Source organism: Amblyomma mixtum, chromosome 3, assembly GCF_055824585.1.
Source record: "Amblyomma mixtum isolate Tamu chromosome 3, ASM5582458v1, whole genome shotgun sequence".
Lineage (NCBI taxonomy): Eukaryota > Metazoa > Arthropoda > Arachnida > Ixodida > Ixodidae > Amblyomma > Amblyomma mixtum.
In genome coordinates this window covers 315,654,759-315,679,320 of record NC_143014.1, presented here as the reverse complement: position 1 = coordinate 315,679,320, position 24,562 = coordinate 315,654,759, and the positions used below count along the sequence as shown (strand labels likewise).

The following is a 24,562-nucleotide window of genomic DNA, read 5'->3' as shown; positions in this document are numbered from 1 at the left end:
GCACGCACAGACACGCATATACACACTCACAAACACCCATGCAAGGCCGCACGCACACACACAGAAAACACATAAGTGCGCTCACGCAGGCACAGACGCACACACAGAGAAACGCATGCAGGTACGCGCACGCACACACACAAAAACGCACACAGTACGCGCATGCACGCGCACAAACGCGCACACACATGCAAGTTGTGAGGCACGCGCACACGCATGATCACACAGAGGCACGCGCATACGCACACATTCACATACACACGCACGCACCACACACACACTCAGGTGTGCGACGGTACACACAAAAAGGCAGTCATGCACGCACGCATGCGCCCACACACACACGCACACTCAGGCATGCGCGCACACCCAGGGACATTCACACACGTGCGCACACACACACTTTGGCATGCGCACGCACGCACACAGTCACACGCATTCACACACACTCACGGGCACACACATAAAAACACACAAGCACGCGCGCACACACATACATACACGGCTTCCCGCGCACACCCACTCAGGCACGCGCACGAACACACACACGCGCGCACACCCACACAAACACACAGGCACGCCCGCACACACACACACATACGCGCACACACAAGTCGTCGCGCACACGCACATACACACACGCACATATACACGCCCTCTCGAACAGAGACGCACAAACACAAACGCACACTTCATTGGCTCATAAGCAATTAAACGGATACTGAGGCGGTTTTCGAATCAGCTAATTTTTTAGGGTTTTGAAGTAGTGTCATTGATGATCACGTCTGTGAAATTATTTTTTCGATTTTGGCTAACACAATGGCGCAATCACCAATTAAAAGCGCGATGTTTAAATCTCACGCGCCGCGCGCGAGCGCCGGAGAGGAGAACCGCGGATAGGGAAACCTCATCCATGTCGGCCAACGTGACGTCACGTTGAGGAGCCGGGGATATTTCGGCGCACCCGAGCGAGCTTTCAGCGCGTTGTTTCTCGTGCTGCATGCGTGGTTCCTCGTACTGCGTGCGTTGTCACGTACAAAGCGTGTCAGCCGACCTTGAGAATCAGATTCAACACGAGGTACTACTCTGCGTTCGTGTCCACGAAAAACTACGCCCGCGATTGTGTCGTCTTCCACTGTTTTCCACAAGATCATAAGCTCGCAACGCAAGCGCTCGCTGCTGTGACGAAGAATTCAAGCCGACCAAAGCAAGCGTACTCTGCTCGAAGCACTTTCGTAAGAGCGGCTACATGCAGAGCTTGTCCCTAATGTGATCTCTGGAGATTTCTGTCGAAAAGGCACGGCTGAACCATGACACAGTTCCTTCGATTTTCTCGCGCATGAGAGGCGTGTCACCATTCCGAAGAAGCGCCTCTTCTAAATGTAGAAACATGCTCACTTAGCCCCTGCAGAAACCTAATAGATGCTCAAGCATGTGTCGCTCTCCTCAGCTTAGGCGCGGCCAGACCACCTGAGGCATGCTCAGCAAGGCTCGGTTAGTGATTTTATTCTCGGTTCGACGTGTCCTAGCAAGCAAACAAGCAAAGCATATCACAATAAAGCAAAGCAAGCAAGCATCGAAGCTCTTCATATGCGGCATCTCGTTTAATCGTAGCCAAGGCATTCAAATGAAAGCGTTCGACAGCGTTCGACGTTCTGATTTCGGATGCAAATTTAAGAGAGAAATGAATGCCAACCAAGTTTTTGCAAAAAAAAAAGACACCATGTTTCGCAACCTTAACTCGGTTTCTTCATCAAGTTGTGGCAGCGGGCGAGTTGCAGCTAGCTTGGCTTTTAAACACACATATAGTTGGCCACTACTTCACTGAACCTAAACTACAAATCTAAGAAGGGCCAACGTTTTCGAGGCAGCGATTAATATTTTCTGGCATCTGCTGAACGCGCCACGAGTGAAGCAGCAGCCTTGTGCGCGTATTTGGCTTGGTTTCCAGCGCATAATTATTGCCTCACTACTTTGTGGTCACATGCCTCGCAGTGCTCGGCCACTGCGCTTCGCTAATTTTGACATCAACTTTGTGCTGCTTCATGGTTTCCTAGAAATACTTTCTTGCCCCAGCTACAATGCCGGGTACTGAGAACAGGATTTTTTGTACAGAGCGCTGTGGGCCTTTTCTTTAGGATGACGCTCTTTCGGGCGAGCCAGGAGGCGTCAGGTGGTGGTAATTGACTTGAGTATTGTTCGCACCCCCTCCTTTCCGAGATTACGAGCCGAGGTTGTGCTGCACCTTTTTATGCATGGTCTGCATACGTGTCTTTCACGCCGGCGTATGCTTGTGCTAGGCGTAGAATTTTTTGCTTGTGTCTTTTTTGCTTTCAGGTGATACGTGGAATGAACAAACTGTAGTATCCTTTTCTTTGGAGCTCAGTAAAAAATAGTCGCTGTATTCCTTTTACAACCCGGAAAGCTGCGATCTGCAGTCAACGCAGCGCCGGATCCGCATCGGCAACGTCTCCAGACCTCAAAGTGTCGTCACGACATCTCTTGACCAATCATGGGCGGCGGCGCGCCGCAGGGCGTGCCCCGCGGCACAGGCCGCATATTTCTGCTAAAAAAGGCAATTCGCACTTGTTTTTGCCCTATTTGTGTACGATATTCCAGTATACAGCATGAAAAACTATAGGACGCCGCTGCCAGCCCGATTTTCACAAAAAGTGCTTCAGTCTCCCTTTAAGGCTAACAAAAAAATTCGTGGGGGCTTAGCTTTGGTGAAGCCTGGTAGGTTGCTAAAGCGAGCGCAGCGCCTCTAACGGAAGGAACGCGGAGCGGCGCGTCTAAGGAAGGAACGCAGTGCTCCGCGTCTACAGGGCACGCGTGGCTACCGGCCGCCCCTGTGCAACGACTCGACTTGGTAGCCAATCTTTCACCCTGCTATGACGTCACGCTATGACGTCACTAGTCATGGCATGACGTCAGAGGTCATTCTAAATGTCACGCGTGGCTACCGGCTGCCGCTGCGCGAAGACTCGACTTGGAGCCTCTCTCAACCTTATATGACGTCACACTATTATGCCACTACGCATGCCATGACGTCATAGGTCATTTTAAATGCCATGCGTGGCTACCGGCCGCCGCAGCGCGGCGACTCGACTTGGTAGCCCCTCTCTCACCCTGGTATGACGTCAGAGGTCATTCTAAAGGTCAAACGTGACTACTCGCCGCTGCTACGCGAAAGGCCGTTCATGAGCGGAGTATTGCTCTCACAATAAGAAGGGCCAGAAGTGAGCTGGACCGCACATGGCGCATTTAAGTTGTTTGACGGCGAACCGAGTCACTGAGCTGTCTACGCAGCGGTCTGGTCCAGGACGCTGTTCCCAACCACATCTCTCCAGGAAAGCCGAGCAAGCGACAGGGGGGAAATCTTGGATCCATTTGAACACCGGTGAGTACCCGGCGGCACTCGGGATCGAACCCAGCACCTCTCGCGTGCAAGCTTAAGTCTACTGACCAGCAAGGAGGCAGCGCCAGCACGGGTTCGCACTTTCAACGTGGTTCGGATGTGATTTTAATAGTTTTTCGTGGCGTCGTTCCAAAGTGACCTCTATTGACTAGGCTAATGTAGCCTTTCTTGGCTTGCTCGTCGAACTGAGATGTCAACTGAAGCCCTCCAGTGGCTGGAGCCTTGCAATATCTGTCAGGTTATAACTTCACAGAAATTCGAAGACCTCAGCTATTTTTGAAGCGTGGCAACGTCGTGTTCGTGTTAGCTGTTCGTATGACCGTAATCTACGGTGGAAGGTCTCTCTTTTATCGCGCATGAAATAATTCCTTCCAAAGAGCCATTGCCAGGTTGTCGTCAAGGCCAGATGTGGAGCCTTCCCAAAGCTTCATCCGCAGTTGCGAACAGTAGTCAGTGCTGCGAGCTCCTTTCGACGACAATGAAGTTGAACAAGGTGCCGGAAGAAATGTGCAGGGAATTTAAAACTAGGACTGCACACTCGATGTCCCCGGTCTTGCTCGCAAAGTGCCCACAATATCCCCAGTGCAATTAGTCGATGCTCCTCGGATCACCAGAGAAGGTGTACATCTGGGTACATGGGGTGTCATTGCTCGCGAATTGTTGTTGTTGCCTACCGCAGACCACAGCAGGGTGTTTTATTGTCGTTCTCATGAAGCATTCAACAAAATTACGTTAGATCGCATGCCACAAAGTTTATTACATATGTGCATCAAACTATGTCTAATTTCATGCACAATTTGGAGAACAGCTTTTTCACCAGATCTTCCAGGTGTTTTTTTACTCGTAGAAGCATTTTCATAGAAACAGTCAAACAATGAATGCGACATTTAAAGTAGAACGAAAAACATCGCCACTAATAAAACAATGCCATGTCCCTGCCTCTACTAAGATCAGCATCAACCACACCGTACCCCTCTTTTAAAATGTATTTGTGTCTAGTGCGATCACTGCAACAAGCCTGTACGTTCACGAAAACATCAACACTGAGGGCTCTCATCACGGTCCGATGGGACTCAAAAAGCGTCACAAAATGCTGCTGTGGTGCGACAAGAACTGATAATAAAATAATGTAAGATTACAATTCTGGCGCAACCACTTATCGCATGTACAGCAGGCAGACATTAGTGGCACACAGAAGCAAACAACTTCGTAAGGAAAAGCGGCGCAACGAACAAGAGCAGTGTTACCGACGACACGACAAGCACCTATCCTCGTTTGTAGCGCTGCTTTTCCCTTAAAAGAAATGAAGGACGGTCCCAGATTGCTAACCCTGAGCATATCTTCTTTGGCACAACCTGCGAGGACAGTCAGTGCCACGCCCTCAGAAATTACTCCCCCCAAATGTACGCCTCAGGCAGCCTACTTCCCGTCCGAGGACGAATTCTCCACAGCTCACTCACCAGCCGTGGAAATTGGGGTGCAGCTGAAAGAACGTTTTCCGCACTACCGCTATGTTCGGCACCACTGTAGTCCTGAAGCCCATGTCTAAAACGGCCAAACACTGCTGTCACTGAGCCTGCACATTTCAGCGAGGCACACTTGCCGAAGCTACAATCTGACGCATGCAGTTCCCTCACAAACACAGTGCATCAATTGCTCAAGTTTGTTTTCTGATCAGGAGTAATGTAGTGCTTACAAGTTGTATTTAGAAATAAATTCGGCACAAAGGACCAAACAGTGCGGAGAAAGTACCATAAAAGTTTTAAAAAATTCATAGGGGTTAGAACTCCGTACTTGCTGTTTAAATCTGTTTAGTAAGTGAATTAAGCTGGATTTGTGTGGCTGGCTTAGTATAATCCAATATGATAATCCAATGCAACGCACTCATGCAAGCGATATGTTTGTAGTTTTCGCTGGAAAAATGCAATAACATTGCACACTTCGTGTATAGAGCATGACAGGCAGTCTATATGCTACCACACTTTGTTCATTAAGAATGGGGTAAAGAAGGTCTCCAAGTGTTTTGACCTTTGGGGTCATTTTAAATATCGAAGTATATTCCAGTGCACGCTCCCGAAGCATAGTTGCAAAATCGTGCTGAAAGTTTAGTGAACAATTGAATACAGATTATGTTTAAAATTACAAACGTATCAATTACAAACCTATAATACAAACATATTACTTTCGATATTTATCATCGACGAGTGTCCACAATTGGAACGAAGCCAGAAGTCACTTTGTCTCATACAGATTCGTCTTCACAGTATCCTTCTTTTTGTCTTAGAATGTTCCTTTCAAATGCCTTGCCTCCTCATCGCCACATGCCTACTTCCCAGATGGATACACCTTGGAGGAGTCTCGTAGGCAAGCACTCATGTACAAGTCCACTAGAAAGATTCATCTGTGAGGCACAACACTCTACATTCTTTGTGATCCTTGGGTGTGACATCACTTCCTCAAGGCTGACCCTTTCTTTCGGTTCCTTCCGTAGACGCCTAAAAATGAGATCCTTGGGATCATCCAAGACATGAGCAGGGAACTGCAGGTCCACACATCGAATCCTGTCATAGGTAGTTTCTGCGGAGCTCGACTCAAAAGGAGGCTTTCCGACAAGGAATTCATGCATTAGAACACCTAGAGGCCAGAGATCAACTTTCTCATCGTAGACGCCGTCTTCAACCATTTCGGGTGGCAAGTAATACTTTGTACCGCAGAAGGTTTCACGCCATGAGGACGGAGCATGGACGGACCAGCCATAGTCTGCTATCTTGAGCACACCGTTGTAAGCTATCAGGATATTCTCTGGTTTTATGTCACCGTCTATGACTTTCTTGCAGTGGCAGTACTGGAGTGCCTTGCAAACTTGGTGGATGTAAGTCGCGAATTTTTTGCTGTGAAACATCCTTGCTTTGGTGAGCTCCTTGCATAGGTCTCTTTTGGGTGCGCAATCTAAAATAAGATAAACCCAAGTCTCATCGTGGAAGTAACCATACAGCCTCAGGATTTGAGGATGACTGATGTGTGACCGAATTTTGATCTCTCTTCGAAGCTGGTGCTCGCCATTCTTGCTCTTCAAGTGGAACTTGTACGTAATCTTCAATGCCATGACGTATTTACTTTTCTTCTCTCGCGCCAGGTATACGTTTCCGAACTTTCCTTTGTCTAAGGGTCTCCCAAACTCGAAGTTGTGGAGGGCGGTGTACGGGTAGGCCAGGCAGCCGTCGCTCACCCGGTGGTCTGGGAGCTCCACGGACTGCAGCAGAGAGAGCAGCACCGACAGGTGGCCGAACACGAGGCCCGCCGCGTCGTGCCACACTGCCCCAAGCCGTGAGATGGGCATTTGCATGCCCCGGGCTTCCGCCAGCAGCCGGTGCAAGATGCGCAGCTCCTCGAGGTGAGTCAGGATGCGCTCTCCGGTCGTCTCCTCGTCCTGACCACAGCAGCCAAGCAGCGGCCCAGAATTTTCTGTAGCAGCGCCACCTTTGGACGATGGGAGCGCGCGATGAAGAGGAAGCGTCACGAGGTGCGTGGAAGCAAGGCTGGGGCTTCGGGTTGTTGTTCATGTTGCATTTGCAGCCATGGCGTATACCCATGGTGGAGTGTTGGCCGGGGTTGAATGCAGATCCAAACAGGATAAAAATTTATCCAGGTTTGTCTCAAGCGCCTCATAAATAAAAATGGAAGAATTTTGGGGGGATTGGAATGAAAATTGAGTAAAGAGAAAGGTGAGGGTAAAATAAAATATTTTAAAATTAAGCATAACTAAATAAATTTGAGTGAAAAATACAGCGAAAAGGTAGCTTCGAGATCAGAATAAAAAAACAACTTTTCTTACACTCGGCGCACGCCTTGATATGGTGCACATCTATCTACTCGGACCACTTGCGCCCTGCAAGGACACTGTTACTTGCCTGCGTAGGTACATCCGCAGGCCAGAAGCTACACCACTCCACGGTATTGCTGCCTCCACCGTCGCATCTGCTTTTCCTTTCTACCTGGGTGGCCCTTATTGAATGTCTATCCACAATCATCAGGGACCTCGACATGCAGTTCAAGTCATCTGCCTTTGCTGAGATCCTTGCCCTTCTCGGCACGACTCGCCTGCGCACCACCGCGTACCGCACCAAGTTTCAACACTCAAATACACATGAAAACTAAAGGATATTCAGACACAATGCAAGGAAATAAACGAAACGCGAAGTGCTTTTTTCATGCCTTCCAGCGTTGCCTCGGCTTATGTAATCAAATTAAGTCAACTGAATTGGCTGTACCTATTGGAAGAGACTGAATAACACTCTTCTGGGCTTCTCGTCATCGCAACATAGTAGGCGACGGCAACGCTCTTCGCCATGCAGCATCAGCTGCTCCTTCAGAAACGGTAGATATTGAACATCTTTCATTTCAGAACCCCAACTGACAGATACAGGAAACTCTGGATGCACATGCGCAAGTGCAATCCCTGTTAGCCTGACTCGGAACGGGCAAGAAGCTCTGAAGACCGAGAATAGGCCGTGCGTATTGGACGCACATCAACCTCCTTTTACTTGTGCTAGAACCGCAGGTTGCGGACCTTCCCTTTCGGGTCCTACACGCCCTTCTGACGTTCCCTGTACTATACGACGTTACATTCTTCCCAAGTGCATTCCCAAGTGAAAAGTACATTCCCAGATGCAACGTAATCGGGCCGCTATTGAAAATTGATGTTGTCACTCGAGTCCTATCCGGGACCGGTCTTTGCCAATATATCTCCAATATTTGGCCGATTGCCTTAGCCGCGGGGGTTTCCAGTTGAGGCCGCCGCAGTTGCGAAGTGGATATGGCGCTCAGCTGTGTGCCCGAAACACGCAGGTTCGATCCCAGGCGCGGTGTTTGAATTTCGGTGGAGGCGATATTCCAGAGACCCGTGTATTGTGCGATGTCAGTGCATGTTACGGTGATAGCAATTTCCGGAGCTCTTCACTACAGCGTCCACACAGCCCGACTCCATTTGGGAAGCTAAGGCCATGCAATCCATAGACATTTCCCCGATGGGTGCAATGCCACTTTTGAGCGCACGCTTGTGCAGGTGATCATTCGCTTCAGACCGTGTGTAATCCGTTTTACGTGATGTATTTTATTTTCATTTAGTGCATCTTATCATCGTTAACCACTTGTCCATCCACACACAGCGCTTCATTGATGTCATCATTCGGTCTCTAAGAAAGGTGGTTGACTGACTGTGACATGTGCGCACTGAAGCTGCTGGGCAAACAACAGAATACGACGGGTAAGGTCTAAAAATCTTTTAACATTCGGCACTCTTAATGCAACTGGATTTACGTTCTCATCTCGCAAAGAAGTTACGGCTTCTCTGTCTCGATATTCTCTGGCTCGTCGTGAGAGGTCACGTGACCTTGTGACGTAATCCACACCTGGCCACTATGCCACGGGCACTACCTACTGGTTTGTCAGTTGCCTGCCACCCGTGGTACGTGGCTGTGAAGTAAATTGAAATAAATTCGATGCAATTGGCTAATGCTCATGTGGCCTGTGCATGAGCCGTGCGGGAGCCTGGGAAGAGAAACCTGAGTCTCTCCAGCTCCGCCTGCAGCTCTGTTTGAAGCACCCGCCTGCCGGGCACTGGCGCATCGCTTAACCGCTGCACCACCGCGCAAGCAGTGGTATGAGGACTCCCTGCGTTTCATGATTGCAATCGAGGGTCGTGACATCATTAACAGATACAATAATAATCACAGGGCACAGCCGAACTTGTAAATTCCATTCAAGTCGGCTAACCCTACAAAATAGATTAAAAGTCAACTCCATTTTTTTTAATAATTTGAGTTGATAATCACAGCCCATTCCATATAGTGCCCTCATTCCGGTGGAGAAAATCGTTTCTCAAACTGCCAGGTAGGAGTGTTAACCAGGAACACCAGGAATCCAAGAAACACCAGGAATCCGAAACCGAAACTTGGTTTCCACCAAACGATTGTGTCACGACTAACCACCAATGAACGTCACGGATACTGCCACTGACCCTGTCGTATTCGCGTTGATTGGCCAAACTGGCGAATCTAGGTGACAGCATGGATCACTAGTTGACTGAAATGACTAAAAACCAGCATGAAATTCTGTCCAGCATATGCATCCAGGGATGTCACACACAAGATTGCCCGCAAATCTCCACGATTGAGGCCACGAAGCAAGAAACTTGGAAATTTTTTCTCCCCGCCGCGAAATTCGGCACAAATTACCAGAAAACTGCGTACAACGGACTGAAAAAGTTTCAGTAAGATCAGAGGAGGTAGAAAAAACGCTGCTGTTGCCCTTTAAATTGGTATAGTAGGGGATTAAGGTGGATCAGGGGCATGTAGTAGTACAGTACCATGTGTTAATCGATGCGAAGTACACAAACATTCTAGACGATTACTCGTGCATGCCATATAAGTTTGGAGTTTCGGAGGAAAAATCGCAAGAACGTTAGACACTTTATGCATAGAGCACAAGTAGGGAACCTTAATTCCATCACAGGCAATTCACACATCTACTAAGCTACCAAGCTACGCTTCAAACGTTTCATTGAAAACTAATCTCTCGTCGTCAATGCCCACCCTTCATGTAAAACCCCGGCACGGGGCCATCTGAGGTACTGAAAATAAATTAATAATTAAAAGACAGCCGCATATCTAAAGTGCCTGTTTAGGAGAGTTCAAAACACCCCACTCGCGCCTTCACCACTGGCACTCCGAAGTTGTATCATGTTGTTCAATACTCTAATTAGCAGCTCACCTCTAAAACAGAGGGACCATGATAACTATTTTTTTTTCTTATTTAGAATGTGATTTCCGTGGCTGCGGGTGCTATGGGAGCCACGGGCAATCGGAAAGCTTATCTCCTGCGAATAGAGTAGACATCTGCGAAAGAACGCAGAATCAAACTTACGACTCTCCTAACTTCGACACAGAGGTCGAACTCCCCGCTAGTGCTTTCAGCATGCCTTCATTCCCATTAGAACCTTTAAGGCCGTGAAGGCGCCTATTATAAAGTGCAGTTGTTTTTGTGCACGTAAACACGTCTCCGGTGCTGCGGCATGATAGCATTTGTCTGTTCAGTGCTCAACATTGCTAATCGCAGCGCTGGAGCAATGTAGGAAGAACAAAGAATAAATTTCCGCGTGTTGAATGGGTTACATTTATTCGAGAAATTCAGCGCTTCTGTTCCAATGGGGTGGAGGGCTCTAAGTTTGCATTTGTAGCCGGTCATAGGAGATTCATAGTCGGTTTTGAAAAGAGTGCCCCTTGTTGAGTGTGGTCAGTCATTGTTGAACAAAAAAGGTCGTTCTTGTGCTGTAATTCTAGACATAAGAATGTAATAATTCAACAGTTTGATGGAACCTAGAAGTGAATCGTCAAGCAGGGAAGCGCAAACAATTTTTGTTTACGTGCTTTCAGTGCTCCTCATTAATTAGTTTATTAAGTGCCCAAAAACTCATCCGCTAATTTTACTAGTATGGTTTACAACGTCGTATGAAAGTAGATTATTCAGCAGTTATCAACAAAAAGATATCTTGAGTGCAGACCGTACAAAGCGTTTCGAAGTACAAAATATTTGACTTTTGATCCCTTGATCTTGTCGCGAAGATCCACGGCGTATGAGCAGTGGTCAGGGCTCAGCACAAAGCGTTCGGTGGACACCTCAACCGCAGTGAAGGAAGGAATGAGCGAAGAGATAAGCGCGCCGTAGTGCAGAGCTCAGGATCAATTCCGATTACCAAGGGCGCTTTAACGCACTGTCAGCGTCAAGCACGGTCAAGACAACCGAAACAAACTGGAAAGCTGCACTAGGCAGGAAAAATTCTAGACCGGTCCATTTTCGTATCCAAGGAGTGAAGAGCGCTTTTGCAAGTGTTAATAACCGACGCCTCTTTTTCCCCTCCAGGCGCTAAACTTTTAGTGCGATAGGACATCTAGCCACACTCCTCGGTTTTCAGCGGTGTCCGTCTGTGCGAAGCGTCTGATTAGGGAGCGTAACTGGATGAGTGGATCAGTAGTAACTTCAGCAACAGAGGCCAAAAAGATAGCCATTGCATTAGCTCTCAGGGACGACAGTGCAGGCACAATAATTAGCGACTCTAGGATTGCGATCAAAAATTATAACAAAGGCCTGATTTGCTCTGCAGCCGACGGACTGATCAAATACAGCCAAAGGATAAGCCTTGTAGAAAATATTTGGGTCCCTGCTCACGAGGGAAATGCGGGAAACGGGGAAAAGAACCGATATGCCCGAACTCTAGCAAACCAGGAGGGATCGGGGAGTGTCTCGGAGTCCCACATCAACCAATCTTTCACTTACCCCGAAATCACCAATCAGTTTCGTGAGGCGCGGAAACTTTACCCTGCACCTCACCTGGGCCTTACCAGACAACTGGCCAAAAACTTACGCAGAGCTCAAGCTAGGACAGTCACGACTCCCATCTTCTGTCCAAAATTACCACACAACCCATCGATCCAAACTGCTTGCATTGCGGCAACATAGCAACAGACGAATGCATCCTATGTCACTGTAAGGAAAATCCACCTCCAAAAGACCTTCTGCCGGCTCCCTCCCGGGATGCCTGGCTTAGGCTCTTGAGGGAGCGTGACAGGAACCCGCAAGCCAAACTTGCCGACTGGGTGAGAAATGTCGCCCTCCGTTAGGGGGCCATTAATCCCACCCCATTGATCTTTGAGATAAATAAAGTTCCTCCAATCCAATCCAATCAGTGGACACCAGAATTACCCTGCGAGTAGGCAGTGCCGTCCACCTACAACCTGAGGCAGTTGTGCGTCTTTCCTTTCCCAGCTTAGAAGCTGGGACTAAGCACAAAGCGTTCGGTGGCCACCTCAACCGCTATGTGAGGGCTGCAATCAAGGAGAGAATGAAAGAAGAGAGAAACGCTTCGAAGTGCAGGGTTAAAGATATATTTCGGCTACTTGGGGTTCTGTAACGTCCTATCACCGATGAATGAAACGTGAACAAGAGAATTGAAACATCGGCTGCAGACCTGGATGATCTTAAAGTATAGTCGGATATAGATCAAGAACCAAGCGGCGGACTCAACCGTCGACCATTTGTTTCTTCAGCTCGCACTTAGCGGTCGTACAGGAACCATAAGTGGTCGCGCAAGATAAGGGGAAACTTTTGACGAATTCCGTTTAAACTGTAGCGCTTGCTGGAGAACGCTTGGCTCACTTCAAAGGAGTCGCGTTAGATGTGACAGTGACAAAATGCGTCTGGCTACGATATTTCTGGTCAACGCCTAGATCAAGGAGCAATATTGACGGAGGGGGGTCAGTATCATCCCGTGGAGTGAACCATGGACCCGATTGGCGAACGTTGTTTGCGAAGGTTATTTAATAGCGGAGATTTTATCCAAGAAGAGGATACGAGGACGTACCCAAAAGAAACCGTGCTTATTTTTGTTTGAACTTATTTGTTCACATTTTAAGCACAGACCTTCAAACTCCTTCAAAGTATTCCCCACTTGCAATGATACGCTTGTCGAATCTTTCATTCCATTTTTCAAAACATTGTTTAAATTCATCTTTTGTGATGCTTGACAGTGCCTTCGTCGTTTTTTTTCTTCACCTCAGCAACATCGGCGAAACGCTTTCCATTCACCTATTTTTTAATTCTAGGAAACTAAGAAAGTAGCACGGGGCAAGGTCGAGAGAGTATGAGGGTTGAGTAATAGGGGTCATGCCATTTTTGGCCCAGAACTGTCGCAGAGACAGGGCTGTGTGAGCAGGGGCATTGCCATGATGGAAAAACCAGACACCCGACCGCCACAAATCTGGCCGCTTCCACCGCACACTGTTGCCCAATCTTTTCAAAACATCCAAGTAGAAAGCCTGGCTAACTGTCTGACCCTGCGGAACAAATTCTCCTCTTACGTCGAAAAACAAATCAGCATTGTTTTGAAGTTTGGTTTCACATGACGAGCTTTCTTGAGGCGAGGTGAATTTGAAGTTTTACATTGGCATGATTGTTTTTGCTTTGATTCAGGATTCGATTCAAGAACTCTTGAGTTGTCCCCATAGCATCGCCCTTGTACGTCTTTCTTAATATTTCAAGAGTTTCCAATTCAACTTTTTCCGAGCAAAAATCAGAATTTCACCGGCGCACGCTGTTCACGAAAATCAGTCATTGCAAAAACGACATTCACACAAAACAGTCGTCACTCTAAAACTCTGCCTAAACTAGTCTGACCTCCTTCGACGACGGCACTAGGCTTACTGACTCTGGAATGTTCGTTCTATGCGCTCCTAGTGGCAAAACGCGGTTCCACAGAAGCCTTGCCAACCAAAAAATTTAGTCCGGTTTCTTTTGGGTACCCCCTCGTATAATGGACTAAAAAGGAAATAAAGAAGCTTCTCTAATTGAGCTCGGTGGGCGAGCACAAAGTACCGTAATTTCCAGACCATAGTCCGCACCGGTGACGCAAAATTTAACCTTTTAAACATGTATAGTCCGCGGACTGTAGTCCTGAAATTAAGGTACCTTACTGTACGTTTACTACTGGTATCGTCGTCAGCGGCCCTTCTCAGAAACAAATGGCGATTATAGAAAAAAAAATTAAATGCTGACTTCTGAGGCTCGCGCATACTCTCCGTAGGCTTGGAAACTGCGATCACAGAGTTTTCTTTTTACATCACGTGTTTTATCTAGGGGCCCAAAAAAATGTTGTTTCTTAATAAATCAAACGGTTTCACCAATAAAGACATCTTTTGCTGTTGCCGCCATCGGCTCCTAAGGTTACCTGTTTAAAGAAGTTGTTTAAAGTCAAGTACAGGCTTTATTTACTCATAATTCACTTCAGAAGGGAAGGAAATGGAACAAGCACAGCAATGATTACCATGAACTGCTATTTCGTTTGGGCCGTTTCCCTTTAGGCACACATTTGCACTGCAAATCACCTTGAAAAAGTGAGAATATACAACGAATGAACCATCACTAGGGGGCACCTGCGTGAGGGCCCTCTCATGCTACACCTGTGAAGACAGGCACCAATACTATCAGAATCGAGAGCCTAAAAGTGCCAGTGAGCAGAAATGCTTAGGGGAACAAGGGGCTCGTCATATCGCAGATATGGAAGCCAAAAGTCATACAAACTAAGGAAACCATAGGGGAACGTGCTTTTTCCTTTTAGTGTATTACTGGTGGTTGCGATTAGTGTGTACGGGACTTACGGAGGCCTTGGGTTTGGAAGCCACCGGCAGCTTGTGGTTGTATTTACTTGTACTTTCTGTAAAATTATGTAAATGTTTGCAGACATCTTTTGTCACTGTGGCCAACACGAGAAAAAAAGGATAAAAAAATGTGGCATGACCCGACATGTGATGCGACAATTAGAAAGCTGTTGGATTTTCCCTCCATGGTTACTTTGATGCTTTTGCTCTTATCAATGCTTACTCTAAGCCGAGGCTTCACACACACGAGAGAATCCTTCTGCAGAGTGAAAATGGGCGGAGGTGGTTATATGAGTGGTGAGTGGAGCTTTTGGAGGGTGCAGAAGGGGTAGGAATGTGGTTCGAGGGTGGCGTTGAGTGGGTGGGCAGATCAAATACATCGAAACACAATCAGCCTGATTTCTTACCTATTAAAATTAAATCGCTGGTAACTTTACTTCTCATGTGTGGACTTCATGATGCATAAGTACCCTCCTTTCTTGCAATGCACATAACAAATAAATTAATATTGCATCGTTAGATTTCCTGGGTAATTGTGGTGTTCTGGTTGTAACAAGCACACAATATCACAATTCCAGCCTTCTTGCGATACATCAACACAGGTGCAGCAAAAATTGGAGCATCATCAAGTGTAGTCATGATATTTAAGATAAGCATTGGACAAACAGTTACTTATTAGCTCTTCCCGTGAAATTAGCCTGCAGCCAATAACCAAATCAAAAAGTCAAGTTCATGCATTCACCACTCACCAATAAAAATGGATTTACAGCTCAAAGGGCATCAGGCCTATTGATGTTTGACGTAAAATGGTGTTATTTAGCCAATGTTGCATTGAAAGCAGCAGCATTGCGTTTCTCGCCGGTCACTATCATTAGATAGCGCAGTCATAAGACACGACTGTGGACACAGGAACCTGAGTCGCCCTACAAACAGCGCCGCCTAGAGTGCGATGCGAGTGAAGTCAAGCGCGTGGTTCCCGTGGCTACGATTGTTAGACGAGCGAATGCATTCCATGCCAGCGATCACGTGTCGCGTCCTGCTGTTCCCGACACACTGCGACCACTGATAAGAGCGGCGGGGGCATGAATGGCTGCCTGAAGACGTTGGCATGCATCCCGAATGTATAACTTCATGGCGCTTTCGAGCTCACATAGGAGGACGTCTTCTGTTTAGAGTAGAATGCCAGAATCTCGGACTACTATTTTCGTGGATGCCCGGAGCGAGAAATAAAAATCAGGGCGCGTTGGATTTCCCGCCTGCTTAAGTATTTTACTACACAAAACAAAACACACATTTTTGATGACACGTGGCAACAAGCACAGCTGTAAGTGCGCCTCTTTATTTATCTCATATCGTCTTTTATCTCAATATATTTATCTCAATATACAGCGACCACGCCATGTTACGAAGCGAAACGAAGCAACGAACGACGAGACGGCGGGAGCGTGCGCTCAAAAAACAGCCACAGACGCGCGAGTTGGATAAGCAACCAGAGCGCCGCGTCATTCGACATTGAAGTCCACATTGACCAAGGATGGACACGGTACTTCAAAAAAAGTACGTTCAATACCGACACCCAATAGCCTGAAAATGCAAGACACATTCGCAAGACACATTTCGATGCAAAACACAATTCTGGAAGTGATTTCGATACACATAGTAGACACGCTGTCTTCGATGCTTCAAAACATTGTTGAAATCAATGTTGTGATCGGAAGGGCGCAGACTGCTGTCACTGTAAATGGGCTTGAAAAAGAAAAGCTAGTTTAGGACTAGCCCACACTCGCCCCATTAACACTACGGGTCGTATGGGCCCTGAGGTATAGGGGCAGGTGTCCGCCGGCTGAGTACACAACCTCCGATACTTGCTTTTAGAGCGCAGCTCTTTGGCTTCCGTTCCTGGGTTTCGCGTCGTCGTCGGCGTCGGCCTCGTAACCAGCTCCGCCCCCCTTTCATCCCCCCAGCGCTATCGGCGTCAGCGGCATCAGTCAGTCGCTGCTATCTCTTCCCTCCTCCCTTTATCGTGTTGTCCGCTTGCTGCGCGCGCTTCTGCCCCCATCGTTTGCCGCTGGGTGTACACGCCGCCCCCCTCCCCCCTGTTCCTGCTAGTCTCCGGTTGTCAAAGCGCCGGCTTGAACTTAATTCCTTTCTTCGCTCCTCCTCCAATGCAACCCCTGTGCGGTGGCAATCAGAGAGCCAGATCGGTGGCGGCGGATCTGTATATGTGCACCGCCCGAGCCGAAATTGCGAATACGTGTGAAAAATAAAAAAAAAATTCTGTGATAGCGCATACATGTGTTGCTCGATTTCTTTGCCTCAATCTATCGAAAAGGTGAAACAGCTTATTTGCTGCGCTCAAATTTCGCATTAGGAAGTAACGTAATCGTCGGTAATTTTTTCCTACGTCCATAGCACTCACATTGATAAGGTAGGACCCTGCTCATCTACAGTTCGCTGGTTAGTCCTGGCAACTTCCCAAAACTGCGGCACCGGGTTTCTGGGTAGCAGGCTTGCCCCCTGCAAGGCTTGAGCTCCCTTGAGCCCGAGGGTTGAATTTTCGCGGTTCTACTTCATGTGATCGTCAATAGTTTATTACGAATATTTTATTTCGGTTAAAAAATTTTTTCTCGCTGCCGCGATTTTTGGCCGGCCGACACGGTTTTCAGTATGGCGTCCCACATGCGGACGAAACATTCTAGCTCTTGCGATGCATTTGTCTGCCACATTTGCGATTCGAGCGTGACGTCGGTCGTTGAACTCGACCAGCACTGTGTTGGTCACTTTTTTCAGCGGCTGTGGAGGCACACCCTTAACAAGACATCTAATGGCTGTTTTTAGAAACTCAAATGACTTTCTATATTAGGCTCATATGCCTTTCTCATGACTTTCTGGTAGATTTCCCTGATGCATTCCGAGTGGCTTTCTGAAACAAATTTGCCACCGTGGTTCTTGTGTGTTTTCTGTGTCATTGTGTGAATGTCTCTTTTTTTTGACGACTGTTCTTGACTCTGTGATGTGGCACTGCCCGTTGCAAAAACCAACGCAAATATTGGGATCAGTAGTGCCTAGTAAGAGCCCAAATAAATAAAGTAAAGCAAAAGCAAAAAAGAAAAAACATAATTTCCAAGACGCCAGACGATTCGACCCGCTCACCTTCAACTCCCCATCTCACCGCGCCAACCATTACACAACGCTGACACTTTTCTTTCGTTAGTGCCACGGAAACCATTGCTTTTTTTTTTTATTGCAACAGAAACCATTCCCGCCGAGCTAGCAAATGCTTTAAGAACGCACATACTATTCCGAAATGCAGACGCACATTCACATGTCTTCGTACACTGCACTCCATCTGCACATCATAACTGTGGGAGACATACACTTGTGTCAAGAACCACCAACCATTCAGGCGGCCGGTCCTGCGCCGCATAAACTCCCCGCACCAGGGCGCATTGTTCAACGAACAAAGACGTAGATGAACGAGACGGTTCTTAAGTCTAATCAGCATTAACAGATCACACTTAATTCTGGAGTCTCTCAGGACAGCCAAGAACCTTATAGTGTAAGGGGATATCTCAATCTCCCTCTAGATTGTCCCCTGAAGTTTGTCCCGGAATAACAATCCATAACACCACCACGCAAAGCAACGATCGTTCGTCTCTTGTTGACTGCAGAGGCGGCATTTCCTCGACCACGGCACAAACGTTGCCTTGGGGCGAAGCGAGGGCTTGACGGATAGAGTCGAAGTATGGCGTTTAAGAAAAAAAAGGCTTTTGCAACTGATTGAATATGCATTCGCTGAACTTGCTTCAATGCAAAGGAATCCATAAAGCCAAGGTAGGCTTCAAATACACGAGCACATAGAACAGAGATTCAGTTAGTACTTTTGTCATCCGCCTTCTTGACTGGTGAAATAAATATTGCAACGGGTAGCGAACACTCAGGAAATCAAAGGTATCAGCAACCGCCCGCAGGATGCCCCACAAAGCTGCCTCACGGCCATGACCAGTCGAAGCAAACAGATAAGGTTGACGAAAACTCAGTCGCCTTCTGAGCATCGCTAGCAGGAAGAGTTGGCTTGCAGCTTTGAAGAAGAAAAACTGTGAAACGAGCTCCTGCACAAACAAGTGAACAAGGCCAACACCTCCAGACCCGAGAGAAAGACACGAATTGCCTCCACGCATCGGCTCCCACGGAGAGCGCTATACAATAAAGGTCTCGAAAAGTCTGTGCAGTGCTTGTAGCTTCTTCCTTGCAGAGTGCATCTCTTGCAACGCATAGACAAGCTTTGCAACCAATATGTTGCAAACTTGTGCCCGAACAAAACTCAAGATCTCCCGAGCCATTCATGCCTGCGTTTGGCGGCTCACGGAGAAAGTTTGTGACTCCCAGTAAGACCCATTAATCCAGACCTCATAAAGGTAACCCCAAGATACTGCAGGGAATCAGAATCCCAGATTATGCCATCAAAACAATGACTACAGGCCAGCAATTATAGCCCTACGTTCGCACTCGATGCATGGCGCCGAAAATATACGCTCGCATGCCGCTGAACGGGGCCCACCAGATATTTTCTTGTGGCACCCGGTGAGACCGGAAGAGCAACTGACGAGAGCTAATAGCAGCGCAGAAAGTCTTCTTTACCGGTCTCACTGCTAGCGCCTGCCGCCGCTATAGAATTTCCCCGCCATCGAAATTCGAACGACGAGGCCGGGATCGCGCCCGCGTCATTCGGGTTAGTAGCCAAGTACCATAACCACTGAGCCACTGGGGCCGATCCCCTCGCCGGTACAGCTGTGTTCCAAGGTGGGATAAAGACTGAGTGGGTGGCTCCTTGCCGCCTTGACGAGGTTGCTGGCCACCGCAACCGGAGGTGAATGGCACTGCCGTCGCTGCCGCGCCGGCGCCAATGGGAGACAACGGTGGGGGCACGGAAGGACCTCGATACCTCGACAATACCAACCTGTAGAACGTAGAATTGTACAAGAATTGGGTGAAATAAGTCAGCCGCTAACACGGTGAGCGTACAAAGTAGGGGACGACTTGACGCATCTCACACGGAAAAACTTTCTAGTTCTACGTCAGAAATCACATCTCGCCCTATGAGAGCCCGAAAACGGACGTTCGGGAAGATGCATAAAGCAAACTCTTTTTTTGGTTCCCCGCACACACACACAGGAAGACGCCGCGGTGATTATGGCGTTCGGCTGCTGACCCGAAAGACACGGGTTCGATCCCGGCCGCGGCGGTCGAATTACGATGGAGGCGAAAAACTAGAGGCTTGTGTACTGTGCAATGCCAGGGCAACTTGAAGAATCCCAGGTGGTCGAAATTTCCGGAGCCCTTAACTACGGCGTCCCTCATAGCCTGAGTCGCTTCTGGACGTTGAACCCCATTAACCATAAACCAAACCAAGTACCCGTACGCAGATGCGCGCACGATATTAGGCAGTTTTAGTTTCACGTACATACAGACTTCATGTGCGCAAACGTGAGAACTCTACGTAGTCAAAGCGCATCTCCTTTGTAACCCTTATAGTTACACGTACGCGACGCATGCCGCGCGTTGTTCCCTAGCGCCGCCTACAAACAGATACAGACGCTGCTGTAGCCACTCTTATACAAGACGAGTCAAAACCAAGCCAGTCCAGCTGCGTCGTTGCATTGTTAGGCAGTATAGCCTTGCCAAGACGAGGACAAACGCGTTTTCGTCAAGGCTTAACAGCTGGGAAATAGCCGTTCTATCTGAAAAACAAAATATATTTATCACTTGAAACTTTATGCGAGAGCAAGAATGGGAAAAATGAAGGCGAATACAACATTTTAAATGGGGATATCGCATCGAGGGATAAGCGACGAAGCTGTTATCACTGTAAAGAGAGCGGGCAGGGCAACGCCATGTTGTCAGCGCTACGTACGCAAGCAAAGCAAAGACCGCAACGCAAAAATCCGACTCTCACGTACAGGGCCGATGGAAAGAAACGTGAACAGAACGAAGCCTCGGCGCTCCACTGTTCGCATTTCTTTTCGTCAGGCTTTTACCTCGGTCGAAGCAAAAAGACGCAAGAGTCATTCGTGAAACATTATAGGGCGACACTACACTCCGTTTCATACATCAGGTGCAGCGCTGTCAAAGCTAGCGCTCTTTTTTGCGCAGCCTGCATCCGTGACAGAAAATAGTGCGTTGCTTGTGGTGAGCGAAAATTAAGAAATGCATTGCCGATAGGCTTCGTAGATAATACATTTGTCATCAGCGTGACAAAAAACGATGTTATTGCGAGCGAATCGGTCGAGATCTGTGATTTAGTATTTTGCGTTTGTCGTCTTTTTCCATTTCACGTTTTCGCTGTCCCCGCTGGCCGCCGTGTTTACTCTTTCCGTCCGCCTCCCTTTCACTTTTTAGAAAATGGCGTCCAGCTGAGCGGCCGCGGCCAGCTCTCTTGTACGCATTTTCCCGAAGGTTCTTGCACGCCAAGCTAGTAATTGCGAATGTGTTCGGCCGCACCAGGATCCGTTTTCCGGAGAAGTCTGTTCGGGAAGTACTGAGTGCTGTGAGCGAGGACACCGAAGTATCTCCCCGTAGCGTTGCCAAAATCAAGGCGGAGCGTCTGTGCGGGTCTGTGACGTCTCCGAAGAAAAGACCTCGCGACGTGAAGATTTCAAGCTCGCGAATAGTCAAGAATGACAGCTTCACAGTCCATGCCATCCGTCTGAAACTGCACAGTATGTACGCGAAGAGGGAAGTCCCAACACTGGGCAGTGTGCTAAAGGGTGGGAATGAGGACGACGACCTGCCGAACTTCAAGAAAACCACATTGTGGAGGTTGATGAAGGACATCGGATTCACATTTCATCAAAGGAAACGGAATCTTGCACTGACCGAGCGAAGTGACATCATTGCCTGGCGTCGCAGATACCTGCGGGCGATCAAGGAATTCCGAGGACAGGGCAGGTACGGGTCGTTCCTTGCTTATTTTCTTACGGAGCACGTTTAGATTGGCTTCACATAGAGCTTGATGTTAGCTTTGCAACGTCGTAGTCGGAACAGTGAGTGTTGCTTCAGGATAACACGTTTAGAAGAAATTGTCTTAACCACGTTGCTGTTGCCGACCTTTTGCGTAGTGGTGATGTTTCACTACCAGTTTTGCACTACGTTTCGGTGGGGCACGTGTCTGCATGGGTCAGATTAAATCGCTAAATCCCAATTGGTGCGGCAAGCCAAAACAGCAAAACTGCCAAAAATGTAGCACTGCAATGGGTAGTGCCATCTCGTCGTCGCAGTAGGAACGAATGGACACCCACTGTGCACTGCCAGTTGCTCCGGTGGTGCGAGTTACTGGCGCTACTGCTGCGTACGTTGGCAATTTTTGTTCGCAGTCGCCGCGAGTGAAGAGATTTCAAACGTTGCCGAATTAGTCAAGTACCCCATGCAAACATACAGTGAATATAAGCAAGCTACCAAATGCCGCCTGGGCGTGAAATATAAGCCCGAACAAGGGAGCAATTAAGCTGAGATAATTATTTTTCTCGAGAGTCTTTGAGCGGCTGTTTGTGAGACAGGGGTCAGCAGTGCGTTTGTTGCAGTGCATTGCCTACTTACATGCTGCAGCGTGTTTGTTTACTTACAAGCATTGACTCATGTACTCGGTTGTTTTGCATTTACAGGTGCATCGTCTACCTAGATGAAACCTGGGTCAACGCAGGGCACACAAAAGAATACGTCTGGCAGGACCAGACTGTAAAGTCATCTCAGGATGCCTTCCTGAAAGGTTTAGCAACAGGATTGTCTGCGCCTTCGGGAAAATGGGCCTGTTTGATTCTTGTACATAGTGGGAGCAGTGCAACAAGATTCGTGGAAGACACTGCTGACTTCTTCAGAGCAAAAAAGGGAAACCACGCTGACTACCACTCTGAGATGGATGGCAACTACTTTGAGAAGTGGTTCACCGACAAGTTTTTGCCAAACATTCCGGCCAATAGCATTGTCGTCATGGGCAATGCTCCATATCATAGCGTGGCTCTTGAAAAAGCACCACTGGCTGTTTCAAGAATAAACCATTTCTCGCAAACGCGTTGTACAACTTTTTCAGCATTCTTACTTGACGCTCCCACAGCTTGGAACTCTTTTTACCTGACTGCACGGGAAAACGGGCCATATCGAGGTGGTGTGTGTAAAAATAATTTTACCTGAAAGTTACTGACGGCCACTTGTTAATCGGGCCACGGCGGAGCACTCAGCACTGTGCTAATTAATTAAACCCGACGAATGAACGTCATCTTTCGCACAAACCTCTAGCTTGCATCTAAAAAGTGTAGTCGCAATGCTGCAGAATCGGGAAGAAAACCGCTACTAGTGACCAAAAGCCGGTGCGAGCTCACTGACAACGAATTTCGGACAGCTCACATTAACTCGGTATGCATCAAATGAACAGATGCATGCAATTCATTTCAGAACACGCCATAATATTCAAGCGATTCTGAACAAAACGAGTTTTCTCATTCAAGTTACGCGAAATTCAACTTGCGATGAAAAAAAAATGCGCGAAAAAACAAAGGTCTACCACCCGGGATTTGAACCCACGCACCCCCACTGCCTGTCGACTCCCCGGAGCGACGCGTTAGACCGCACGGCCACAAAACAGCGCGGAGTGATACATTTCTCTTTATTTTTTTCTGCGAACTACTTCCGTAGCCTTCACAGCGTTGCACATGATGTATGAAACGGAGTATAGACTTTTCATTACCACTCAGGTTAAAGCGCGATGAAAAGGATTGGACAAGACGTTAGTTCAACCACCAGGGCGGCTCCAAGCGAAAAAGCGCTCCTCCGAGACGGTCTGGTCCTCCTCTCTGCGTTACCTTGACCTCCTCTCCCTCGCATTGTGGCAGAAGGAGGCGGTTAATCACGGAGGGGGGATAAACGCCCCGACAATGACGACCGCGCTCGAACGTGTTTGGCACACTCGTACTGCTTCTTTCGCCCCTACGCACCCCTTTGCGGCCCTGCCATGGTGCCTGGCGATTCTTTTTTAGGAGGTACTATTTCGAATGTGGAAAGTCTCTATATCTTTGACATTTACAGAAATCATATTTTGTTTCCATTTTTTTTCAGAGTTGTACACGTTGTTTATAGTTATTCTTTTCTCACGACCCTGAACAATATTTTGATCAGCGGCAGCCACAACAGGCAATATTACAAAATAAAGCTTCGTAGGTTCCACTGGCATCTATAACAAAGCGCCACAAGACATCTATGATCTATGGCCTTCGTAAAACAATATGGATGATGTCGATATGTATGCAGCGGAATAGTAGATGACCTCTTGGTTTCAAAGGGCGGTTGCCATGTGTGTTGTCACAGCCTTTTCTGCCGTCAAAGGCGCGTGACGCTACGCAGCTGCGGGTGTCGCGTAAGACTTGTGTGCTATTGATTCTCGTTCGCCATTCAAACGTTTATTTCGCAATTCTAGGAAAAATACCTGCAGTGAAACATCAACCCGAGATTTCAAAGCATGGCGAGTGTTTTTATTGTTTACTCACACACTGCCAGTGCTATGTAGAATTCTAAGAGAAAGCTGATATGGTAACACTAAATAAGAGAAAATGGGCAGAATAAGGCCTATCAGAATGGTACAAACATATTGCGTTCAAGTACTAATGTTGTTGGGTCAGTAGCTGCGGAGAGGAAAAGAAAGCAATATCACAATGTATTAGCCCCCTTCATCTCCCACCCGTTCCCGATAATAGCCTGGGAGAGGTAAACTCTTTTGTGCTTCAGTCTGTGATGTAGAGATGCGTTCCAAGTAATGCTGAATTTTTTTTTGCCGCCCGCGTATCCATGCATGATAACAAAGATCCCGAAAGCGCTTCCGGCCGCAGCCGGCAACATTCTTTTCGTTCACTTTTTATTGTCAGATAAACCACTACCACCACCAAGG

The 24,562-nt window shown here is 47.8% G+C and overlaps 1 pseudogene; it reads right to left on the bottom strand.

The window, feature by feature from the left end:
* Nucleotides 1-5,729: 5,729 nt before the first annotated feature.
* Nucleotides 5,730-24,562, bottom strand: part of LOC149355685 (aurora kinase C pseudogene) — a 37,445-nt pseudogene continuing 18,612 nt past the window's right edge.